Below are 11,495 nucleotides of genomic sequence, written 5' to 3'. Positions count from 1 at the left end.
GTACTCAGTAATGTGTTTTATTGGATTTGCCCCAAACATAACACTTTATATTCAGGATAAAAAGTGAATTGCTTTGCCACATTTTTTGCAGTATTACTTTAGTGCCTTGTTGCAAACAGGATGCTTGTTTATTATTCGGTCAATTAGGTTAGTATTGTGGAGTAACTACAATGTTGTTGATCCATCCTCAGTTTTCTCCTATCACTGCCATTAAACTCTGTAACTGTTTTAAAGTCACCATTAGCCTCATGGTGACATCCCTGAGCGGTTTCTTTCCTCTCCGTCAACTGAGTTAGGAAGGATGCCTGTAGCTTTGTAGTGACTGGGTGTATTGATACACCATCCAAAGTGTAATTAATACACTATATATACACAAAAGTACGTGGTCACTCCTTCAAATTGGTGGATTCGGGCTGTTTCAGCCACACCTGTGTATAAAATTGAGCACACAGCCATGTAATCCCCATAGACAAACATTGGCAGTAGAATGGCCGTACTGAAGAGCTCATTGACTTTCAACGTGGCACCGTCATAGGATGCCACCTTTCCAACAAATCAGTTTGTAAAATTTCTGCCCTGCTGGAGCTGTCCCAGTCAACTGATTCTTTACTTCCAATTTTGTGGCAACAGTTTGGGGAAGGCCCTTTCCTGTTTCAGCATGACAATGCCACGTGCACAAAGCAAGGTTCATACAGAAATGGTTTGTTGAGATCGGTGTGGAAGAACTTTACTGGCCTGCACAGAGCCCTGACCTCAACCCCATTGAACACCTTTGGGATGAAATGGAACGCAGACTGCGAGCCAAGCCTAATCACCCAACATCAGAGCCTGACCTCACCAATGCTCTTGTGGCTGAATGGAAACAAGTCTCCGCCGCAATGTTCCAACATCTAGTGGAAATACTTCCCAGAAGAGTGGAGGCTGTTATAGCAGCAAAGGGGGGAACAACTCCATAATAATAACCAGGATTTTGGAATGAGATGTTCGACATACTTTTGGTGATGTAGTGTAACTTCACCATGCTCAAAGGAATATTCAATGTCTGCTTATTATTAAAAAAAATCTCCCAATAGGATCTCTGTGGGCCTAGTTGTCAAAGATTTGTCATTTAACTTTTAAAATATATGACCTTTTATTGTGGCATAACCACAACCAGTCATGTTTTCATCTGATTGTCAAACAATCACTTCAAAGGACTATATTTCCAGCCACCAAACAGTGGTGAATGGAAAGAGACATCTTTTACACAAAACACCAAAAAGTGTATTGACATTTGGCAATTGTCATTAGGCCAGAAATGATGTGTCCTCTGCTGTCCATGTGCATCTCGGTGTCTGCCACTCATGTCTGCCATAGCAAAATTACATTTAGGAGTGTAGACTATAGGCCTACCACCTGATTTCAAGTCTATTCACTCATTTTCCATGTCTCTGACATACAGTAATGATAAAACGTGGTGTAATAGCCTACAGTTTTCTTGACCTTTTGTTTGATTTATTGTGATCGGCTCATGTTTTACCGGCACAGTGTACCCCCACTATTTATTTTGCCTGGATGCCGGACAGTACCACCTTACTTTCACCCATGGTTGTAATAATCTTGGGCTCCCGAATGACGCAGCGGTCTAAGGCACTGCATCTCAGTACAAGAGGCGTCACTACAGTCCCTGGTTCGAATCCTGGCTGTATCACATCCGGCCGTGATTGGGAGTCCCATAGGGCGGCGCACAATTGGCCCAGCGTCGTCAGGGTTTGGCCGGGGTAGGTCGTCATTGTAAATAAGAATTTGTTCTTAAATTACATGCCTAGTTAAATAAAAGTTTAATTAATTAATTCATAATACAACAAAAGTCAAGGAGTGTGAATACTTTTTGAAAGCACCTTAAGGAATTTGGAGTGCATCTGCCTGTCCTCCTCCCACACCAGACGCCTCTTCTCAAACACAGGCGTATCATCCATCACCTCTGACACACAACACACATACACACAAGCATTGAAATAGTGGAACACTCCTAATAGTGTGTGTGTGTGTGTGTGTCTGTGTATATCTGTGTATGTATGTACCTGTGTGTATTTGAGGCGGGAGCAGCAGGAGCGCTCAGCTGCATCCGGTTGGCCAGGTGCCTTAACAGGAAGAGGATATGACATCACACAGGGAGAAATAAATGGTGCAGGCAGGGTTACTGTAAAAGCACTATGTGATACCTGCCGGTGTAAAAAAGGCCATATAAATTTGCTTGATTGATTGATTGATTGTATAAGTAGAAGCAAAGACCTCTAACCCATCAGGTAGGAAGAAGCACTTTAAACACCTCCACTAACGTCTTCTGTCTGCACCCCAGGTCCCTCTAACCACAGATAGAACACACATTAACCACGCAAGATGGTCAATACACGGTCAAATCAAACAACCGAGAATACAAACTTCATAGAAAAGTGAACACAATGTTATCTCTCACAAAAAATACACACTTTTTCTGAGTAGGACAGACTAAAACAACTGACACACGCAAGCACACATGGACACACTCACATGTGGAGGTAGAGATTTGTGTATGTCCTGGTCAAAGAAGAGGAAGGTCATGTTTTGCGGGACGTTTTCCTCAGAAAGCATCATGTGAAGCAGCAGCTTTGAGCCTTCACACACTAACCCCTTCAGAGAGGACAGAGGGTATGACCCAGTTGGACTATACCACCAGTAGTAGGCCTGTGCCAAATATCACAGTCAACTGATGTCACGATAATAGTTGTTTGATAATACTGCAGGGCTATTCACCACAACCACAGTAGCTACATGACAGAACCCTTAGTTTCTCTCCCAAGAATTACACAGTGTTTGGCCACAACTTATTTCGACACATTATTACAAATAATAATTTTGACCACAGTTTTTATTCCACACCCAACCTCCCATCCCATCCCACAACCCCACCCATTCAACATGTCTCCATCCAATGTATCCAATCTAACTTTGTCCCAGAAGCATTTAACCATAGGGCAGTCCCACACAGGGACGGTTGGAGCCCTTCAAGATGAGCGAGGTTACATCTTTTTTTTTATGAGCATGGCCTTATTTCTGTTACAGCATATTGGATGACTGTCATTCATATTCCACTCACCCAGCTCAATGTAACATCGGTATGTGATATACCCATCATGAGGTTGCTACAACCTGGCCTATGAATGAAAGTTTACAACATAGGTGCACAGGTTGAGAGAAATTTGAGTAATCAAGGTGACAGACATTGACACATTCGGATCTACAGTAGGGTGTAATCATTAGTCCAACAGTTGCAAACAAGAGTTTCTATTGGACAAATTCAGGTATGTTAATCCCCGCTTCATTCTGTTTGCTTCCATTTAAGAAACAATTTTCAACAGAATCGGTGGAATGAATCCCCCCTGATCACACACAAACACAGTTCACTTTCATAGCAGCCACATACAAACGGCATGATCACTTTGCTTGTTGTAAATCCTTCTCGCACCTACGCTCTCTCCTCCTCTCACCTGTTCCCTTCGCTTGTGGAATTCAGTTCACGACACGTCAGCTGTCTGTGACCAGGCAAAAAAACATTTCCAAGCCAAACCTTCATATCATAACCGCTACACACAGCTTACATTGATGTCACCATATTAGCTAACGGCAAGTCAACATAGCTACTAGAACTAATGTGTTAGTAAACCCGCTTCAATCATGCAGTACAGTGTATAGTTAGCAAGCAGTTTAACAGTTACACCGGCGTGCCCCAGTAGCAATAAATTAATAAAACCAAAAGCTTACCTTGACTTGGAAGAGTTCCAGTGTTGGATAGCCAGAGCCAGCTAGGTAACATAGCATCCTTCTCTGTTTGAGCTGGGTGTTTGAGTAGGCTGAACTAGCTAGCTGCATTCGCTAGCTAAGTAAATGAAAGTGAACCAGAAATACAGCCGATATGATGCAAAATGCCTCATACCGGCTGTATTTATGTATTTTGAAAGTTAAAGATCTTGAAAACTTGATTGCTGACATGCATACCATTTTGGAACTATATCAACAAGGACTAATGAAACAAATACCAAAAGATAGTTTTTGGGTGGACTTTTCCTTTAAGGGACCTAATGGGAATGTTGCTGAATGTCCTCAGGACATGCCCTGTTTGCTGGGATGCTGGATTGCATGGAGACAATACTATTTTTCAGTCTCATCAACTGTAGGTTACTAACAACAGAAGCTGCATAGTCTAGCCCACTATGCGCCCTGTCCCTCTGGCCAGATTAAAAGAAGCGGTAACGTTGTGTATTTATAGCCCATTTCTTTGTGAGGAAATGTGAATGGGATCAAATTTGGGCTGAATAGGGTACCAAGCTCAGCCCTGTTTCATTGTCCAATCATGTTGCTTTCTGTGTCTGTGCATAAGAACCCCCCCCCCCCCCCCGGTCCTTCTTTAACATAGGTACACCCATCTAGTACTGGGTTGGGGACACTTTTGCCTCCGGAACAGCCTGAATTGGTCAGGGCATTGAAACATTGCTCAATTGGTATCAAGGGACCTAACGTATGCCAGGAAAACATTCCCCACTAGGTTAGAGCACCGCCACCAGCCTGTACCGTTGACACCCGGCAGGATGGGGCCATGGACTCATGCTGCTTACGCCAAATCCTGACTGTGCCATCAGGATGACGTAACAGGAACCGGGATTCGTCGGACAAGGCAATGTTTTTCCACTCCTGAATTGTCCAGTGTTGGTGAGCCACTGGAGCCGCTTCTTCTTGTTTTTAGCTGATAGGAGTGGAACCCGGTGTGGTCGTCTGCTGCAATAGCCCATCCGTGACAATGATCGCCAAGTTGTGCGTTCCGAGATGTTGTTCTGCACACCACTGTTGTACTGCGCCGTTATTTGCCTGTTTGTGGCCCGCCTGTTAGCATGATTCTTGCCATTCTCTTTCAACCTCTCATTAACGAGCTGTTTTCACCCACAGGACTGCTGCTGACTGGATTTTTTGGTTTCTCGCCCCATTCTCGGTAAACCCTAGACACTGTCGTGCGTGAAAAGCCGAGGAGGCCATCCGTTTCTGAGATACTGGAACCGGCGCGCCTGGCACCGACGATCATACCACGCTCAAAGTCGCTTAGGTCAATCGTTTTGCCCATTCTAACGTTCAATCGAACAGTAACTGAATGTCTCGTTATCAGTCTACCTGCTCTATATAGCAAGCCACGGCCACGTGACTCACTGTCTGTAGGAGCGAACTATTTTCATGAACAGGGTGGTGTACCAAATCAATTGGCCACTGAGTGTATATTGTAATTCACATGAACAAGTAAAAGGTTGCTGCAGTTTGACAGTTTTTTCCCCCAGCATTTAAAAAAACAAACATGTGACCTGATTAGAAAAACTCTGGTCCCATCATAGCCCATATTAAACCTTTTTACAATAGATTATCTCACATCAGACCGTATAAGATCGGGAGTTTTACCTGGTTAGATTACCAGATCAGGAAAAACTCTGGGCCCCAGAGTTTGTTTTCCACCACACGACTTTGGTACCACCTCTGAACTATGGTGTGTGAAGACATACAGTACGCAATCAAGACATCTTCGTTTTAAATGTTTTACTAATAAAACATTTAAATACAAAATTATTTCACTTCAGAACATTGTAGGAAAGAAAATTCTAATTTAATATTTTTAATTACATTTTAAGGCAACAAAATGTGAAGACTGTCTCTCAGTGCTCTCTCCACCCTCCTCTTCATTGACATTCTAAACACTAGAAGCTGGTTGGTTTAAGTCTTAATAATGCTAAATATACAGTTTACAAAAAAATCCTAATTTGAGTTGCACCCCCTTTTGCCCTCAAAACAGCCTCAATTCTTTGGGGCATGGACTCTACAAGGTGTCAAAAGCGTTCCAAAGGAATGCTGGCCATTTTGACTCCATGGGGCATTATTTCTGCTGAAAAAATAATTTTGCAGATGGATACACTGCTGGCATGAAGGGATGCACCTGATTGGCAATGATGTTCAGATATCCTGTGGCATTCAAACGTTGCTCCACTTTTATCAAGGGGCCCAATATGTGCCATGAAAACACACCCCACACTATCACACCACCACCACCAGCCTGCAATGATGACACACGGCACGATGGATACATGTACTCATGTGGTTTTCTCCATACCCTAGTCCTCCCATCAGCGTGAAACAGCAGGAACCGGGATTCATCAGACCAGGCAATGTTTTTCCAATTCTCCAGTGTCCAGTGCTTTTGTTCCTTAGTTCAGTATTTTGTTTTTTGTTGAAGGAAGTGGAACTCTAAGGTCGTCGGCTGCCATACAACATTCGTGTCAAGGTAGGACGAGTTGTGCATTATTTTATAGGTCTCTGGGCACCAATGTCGTACTGGACTGTCAGTTGACTAACTTTAGCCCGTCTGTTGCTCTGCACAATTGGTGTCAACCTCCTTTGTCCTCTTTCATCAATGACCTGTTATCAACCACTGGCCTGCCGTTGGATGGATGTCCTTTGGGTGGTGGACCATTTTTGACACATATGGGAAACTGATGAGGGTGAGAAACCCATCAGTGCTACAGTTCTTGACACACACAATCTGGTGCGCCTGGCACCTACTACCATACCCTGTTCAAAGGTCCTTAAACATTTTGTCTTGCACATTCACCCTCTGAATGGCACACATCCATGTCTCAATTGTCTCAAGGCTTAAAAATCATTCTTTAACCTGTCTCCTCCCCTTCAGCTACACTGAAGTTTATTTAACAAGTGACATCAATAAGGGATCATAGCTTTCACCTGGATTCACGTGGTCAGTCTATGTCATGGAAAAAGCAGGTGTTCCTAATGTTTTGTACACTGTGTAGGCTAATATATGCAGAATTGGACAATTATTGATATAAAAAATGGAATTATCGATATCAATAATTCAACATCAGATCCATTTTTTTTAATGATTGATATCTATATTTAAATTCTCCATTGAATCCTATGAGGAATATTGACATCCATTTTTGAATTATCGATACATAAACATCTAATAATTTATATTGATCATTCAATTAAATATTTTTATTAAATGTTTTATATAGATAATTCCATTTTTAATATCGATAAATATTTTTAAATATATATTTTTTAATTATTGATATCGAAAATGTAATTATTGATATAAAAATATAAAATTATTGATATAAAAACATTCTATGAATATATGTTAAAATGGCTTTCCATATTTCTCCATTGAACCTATGGGGAATTATTGATATAAAAATAATTATTTTATATAAAAAAATATGATTATTGATATAAAATGTTTTATGAATATATGTTAAAACGGCTTTCCATAGCCATGGCAAAATATTCATTTTGACAATAGATATTCTGCCATCTAAAACAACTGGGATGTTAGTCCATCTACTGTGATCGGATTGAATTGATTTAAATGTTCCATTAAAGTTTCTGGCAATGGTTTTACCTAAGGAAGTAAATATATCTACTCCCAAATATTTTAAATGGGAAACAATTGGGATTCCATAAGTAGAGATGGAGTCCTCCATCAGGGTCTTGAGAGGCAGTAGAGCTGATTTGGTTAGATTCATTTTAGAACTCGAGATGAATTTATCTATGATCTTCAATGCGTTTGGGAGAGATTGACATACATTGTCTAGATATAGGAAAATATAATCTGCATATAATGAGATGAAGTGATCAATAGATTTAAGGGAAATTTGTGTTATTTCCTTCGATTGACAAATTGCCTGGGCAAGCGGTTGCATGGATAATAAAAATTGCAAAGGAGAAATCAGATCGCCTTGTCTGCTGCTTCTATTGATTCTGAACGGAGCAGATGAGATTTTGTCTCTTATAACTATGGCTGAGGGATTGGCATATAGTATTTGAATCGTATTAATTAAATTGGAGCCAATTAATCACACATTCTGTACAGCAGCTCCTGACCCAACAACCACAGGGAACAGTGGCATGTGTCATTAACCCAAGAATAATGTCTAGGGCCACAAGTCTCAGAATAATTTCCAGTTCAGGAAGTATTATCATATGATGAAATGAGATGTTGAAATAAGGTTCATGCAGGTGATAGTTGTCTTTTATTAGCACTTTGTTTTCTGGAATCAGAGGATATTCTGATGAGAAGAGAGGGTTGGGTGGATGGGAGGAGAGGGTTCCTGGAAAGACAGTGGTGATGTTTTATGTAAATGCCTGGACAGCATTACTGAATGGTTTCAAACAAGCCAATTAACCAGCAGGAAGCAAAATCAAAACAAGCATTGCGTGAATAACTGAAAAAAAATTGCTTTGTGTTTGCTTATGCATGTGTGCTACCTTGGTGTGTACAGTATACACCTCACAGGCACCAGATGCCAAAATATCCAGTATTGTATGGTAGTAAGGCTTTTGTACCCCTGTCGTTTCCCCTTGACAAAAGTTTTTTTCTAACCTCTGGTACAGTGTCCCAAAATATTTTTGGACTGTACTCTTCCATAAGACTAAACTCATTGACTGTATAAAATATAGACTGAACATAGCAGCTATAGTGTAGAGCGACAGGAATGTCAAACTGTTAACCCGTAATAATGTAATTGAATTGAGAGACAGAGTTGATAAAATAAGAGGCATTTAGGCAAATTGACAATGGTTCGCTATCTTGAGTCGCCAAGATGTACTCAGCAAGACATAATCATCTCCTTGTTGATTGTAAAAATGGGGACAAGCTGCCCTTCATTTCCAAAAACAAATGATTAAAATGTATTTGACACAATAAAAATGTGTCAAGTTTGGTTCCTGTCAAACCTAGGGAAATCAGTTTTCTGTATGTTACAGGGAGGAAACGTTTGAGTGCCAGTGAGAGCTATTATGAAGCTGCTCTACACTACATATCTATAACATATCTTCGCCGCTTCCTTTATATTTGTATCAATGAATGACAGAATTTCACAGTCCCTAACCCTGGGGACAGTTTTGCACCATGTTAAATTTAATCAAATCAAATTTTATTGGTCACATACACATTTTTAGCAGATGTTATTGCGGGTGTAGCGAAATGCTTGTAAAAAACAAATGTGACTAAGACCTAAGACACTGACTTTATCCTCTCATCCCCTTCCTTACTCCTGAATTCCACATGGTTGACTGGACTGGCCTGGATGAGACTGGCCTAGACTGGAAGGTTTGGCTAGTTCATGTCCCATTGGCTTTCGTAGGCTTCATGACTTTTAAGTTTGACAAGCTCAATTTTACAGCCTCATGCAATTAACTTCAGTAAACCAGTTCATTTCCAAATGTTATGTCATGACTTAATCACGGAGCATACAGTGGACAGCAATCGACCATGACCACATGCTAATATGGTTTATCCTAATAACACACTGTTGATGACAGTGGTCTCCTTACAGTACTTACAGTCTGGTCAATTTATCGTACAGTACTGAAAACTGTACAATAAATTTAAAAAAAGTAAAGTTACTAATCAATTGAATTATTCCACAGAATTATTGAGCCTGCAAACATCTGGTCACAAGACTTGACAATTCTCCTCCTTTCTCTGTCATTCTACCATGACACACAGGTCAGAGTTCAACAGCCAGGGCTAACTGAAGGATTAACGTAAAGGTGTGGACGCTGCCTGACAGCTGAGGAAAAGCAGCAGGTGACACGAAGGAGTCAGAGAGTCGGGGGAGCTACAGTAAGACCGATCAATGACAGAGGTCAGGGATAGGATTCACACTCTTTGGTGTGCTTTGTCTCGGCTTGCCTGTTAAGCATGCGTCTTAAACAACATGCTAATGCTAAATGCATCTCCTCTCCTCTTAGATGGTTTGGGCTTTGAAAGAAAGACATGACTGAGAAACAGTGCAGTGAGGGTTTTGCGATGTGTTGTAACAAACCTGTCTTTGGTAGGCTGGCTATGATGACGTCTATGACCGCTTAGTCAATTCGGGGACTACGGAGCATTTTCACCTTGGTGGCTAGAGGGTTCTCAGCTTGATTCTTCTTGAAAAACAATATTCCCAAATTTGCAGCAATATAGTACCTAGCACATGCAACTCAGCCAATTTCTGTCACCAATTCTTACTTTTAAGTCATTACTTTCTTTATAACTTTGTCCCGAAATCCAACCCCTAGGGCTGGTGTAAGATCTTGTCCTTGTGTAACGATTCGCGAAACATTTCCAGTCCTCGTCCTTCCACAGCTAGTGCATCCGACTGGGCAGAGGAATGTGTTCAGCTAGAGAGAGGCCTGTAGGAAAATACTCCTCAGTATTAAAACTCAGTCCAAGTTCATAAATCTACACTAGCCTGTTTTAAATGTACTGGTTCTAATCCCACCATTTCTCAAGTCTCAAGTTTGTGTTTGCGTGTTACACAGAACTGGTCCAAAGCACGTCACAAGGATCCACATAAAACAGATGCTGGTGAACTTCAACCGACCATGTGAACAATGTAAGACCAGGGTCTGACTAGTTCTGTAGCCACAAACTGGAGAAAATATTTTTACATGGAGAACAAGTTCAGGTACAACCACCTCCGTATCAAACCATTTTCTCACGTTAAGTGCATCCTGAACAGGACCCAGACCCTTACTGACCCAGACAGGTCAGAAGATCATTTGCAAAATTATCTATTTAGGCAGGAAGTGGGTGTGTTGGTGGAATAGGGAGTTGTTCCTGTGTGTGGGAAGACCACCCAGTCCTACCCCAGCTCTGCTCTGGGAGAATTACTGTAAATCAAGCTTCACTATGGGACTCTCACTCTCAAGTAGGAAACCTGGCACAGTTGCAAAAAACTAGCCTGGGTTATTTACTGGAAGAATGGCTGCTGACGCTATGAAGCTTTGTGTTTTTCATACCAAACATGTTTACAAATGTGTTAACACTTTCATGTGGATGGTTTTATAAGAACAGGGATTCTAACGATAGCATCGTTGTTAGACTTCACCTGTAGGATCTTAGCACGCACAAAACTCATTACCAAAACTCATTCCCATAATATCCAATGTATTACTCTTCTTTAAATCTCATCTCCCTTACACTTAGCTCTATTTAAACCACTTGTAACCATGTGATTAGGCTACCACTGACAAGGTGAAGGCACAACGCTCTAAAGCAGGGGTGGGTAACTCCAGTCCTCGAGGGACTGATTGGTGTCACACCTTTTCTCCATCCCTAGCAAACACAGCTGATTAATCAAATCGCATTTTAAACTGAAGATCATGATTAGATGATTATTGGAGTCTGGTGTCACATTTGCCCCAGCTAACACACCTATCAGGCCCTCGACGACTGGAATGACCCACCCCTGCTCTAAAGAATACAATAGTCTATGACAAAGGTTACTCTACGCATATGAAACCTACATTATTGAGTTAGTAAATTGGTCAATAAGACAAGCGTATTCTGTCATGGGAACTGAGGGGGAGTTCAGAGTTTGGGATAAGTTAAACGGCGGAGCCAAAGACTCCTTATGGGGTTAAGAACCACCCCA

Source organism: Salvelinus namaycush, chromosome 11 (genome assembly GCF_016432855.1).
Source record: "Salvelinus namaycush isolate Seneca chromosome 11, SaNama_1.0, whole genome shotgun sequence".
In the NCBI taxonomy this organism is placed as follows: domain Eukaryota; kingdom Metazoa; phylum Chordata; class Actinopteri; order Salmoniformes; family Salmonidae; genus Salvelinus; species Salvelinus namaycush.
Note: the sequence above shows the minus strand (reverse complement) of the source record.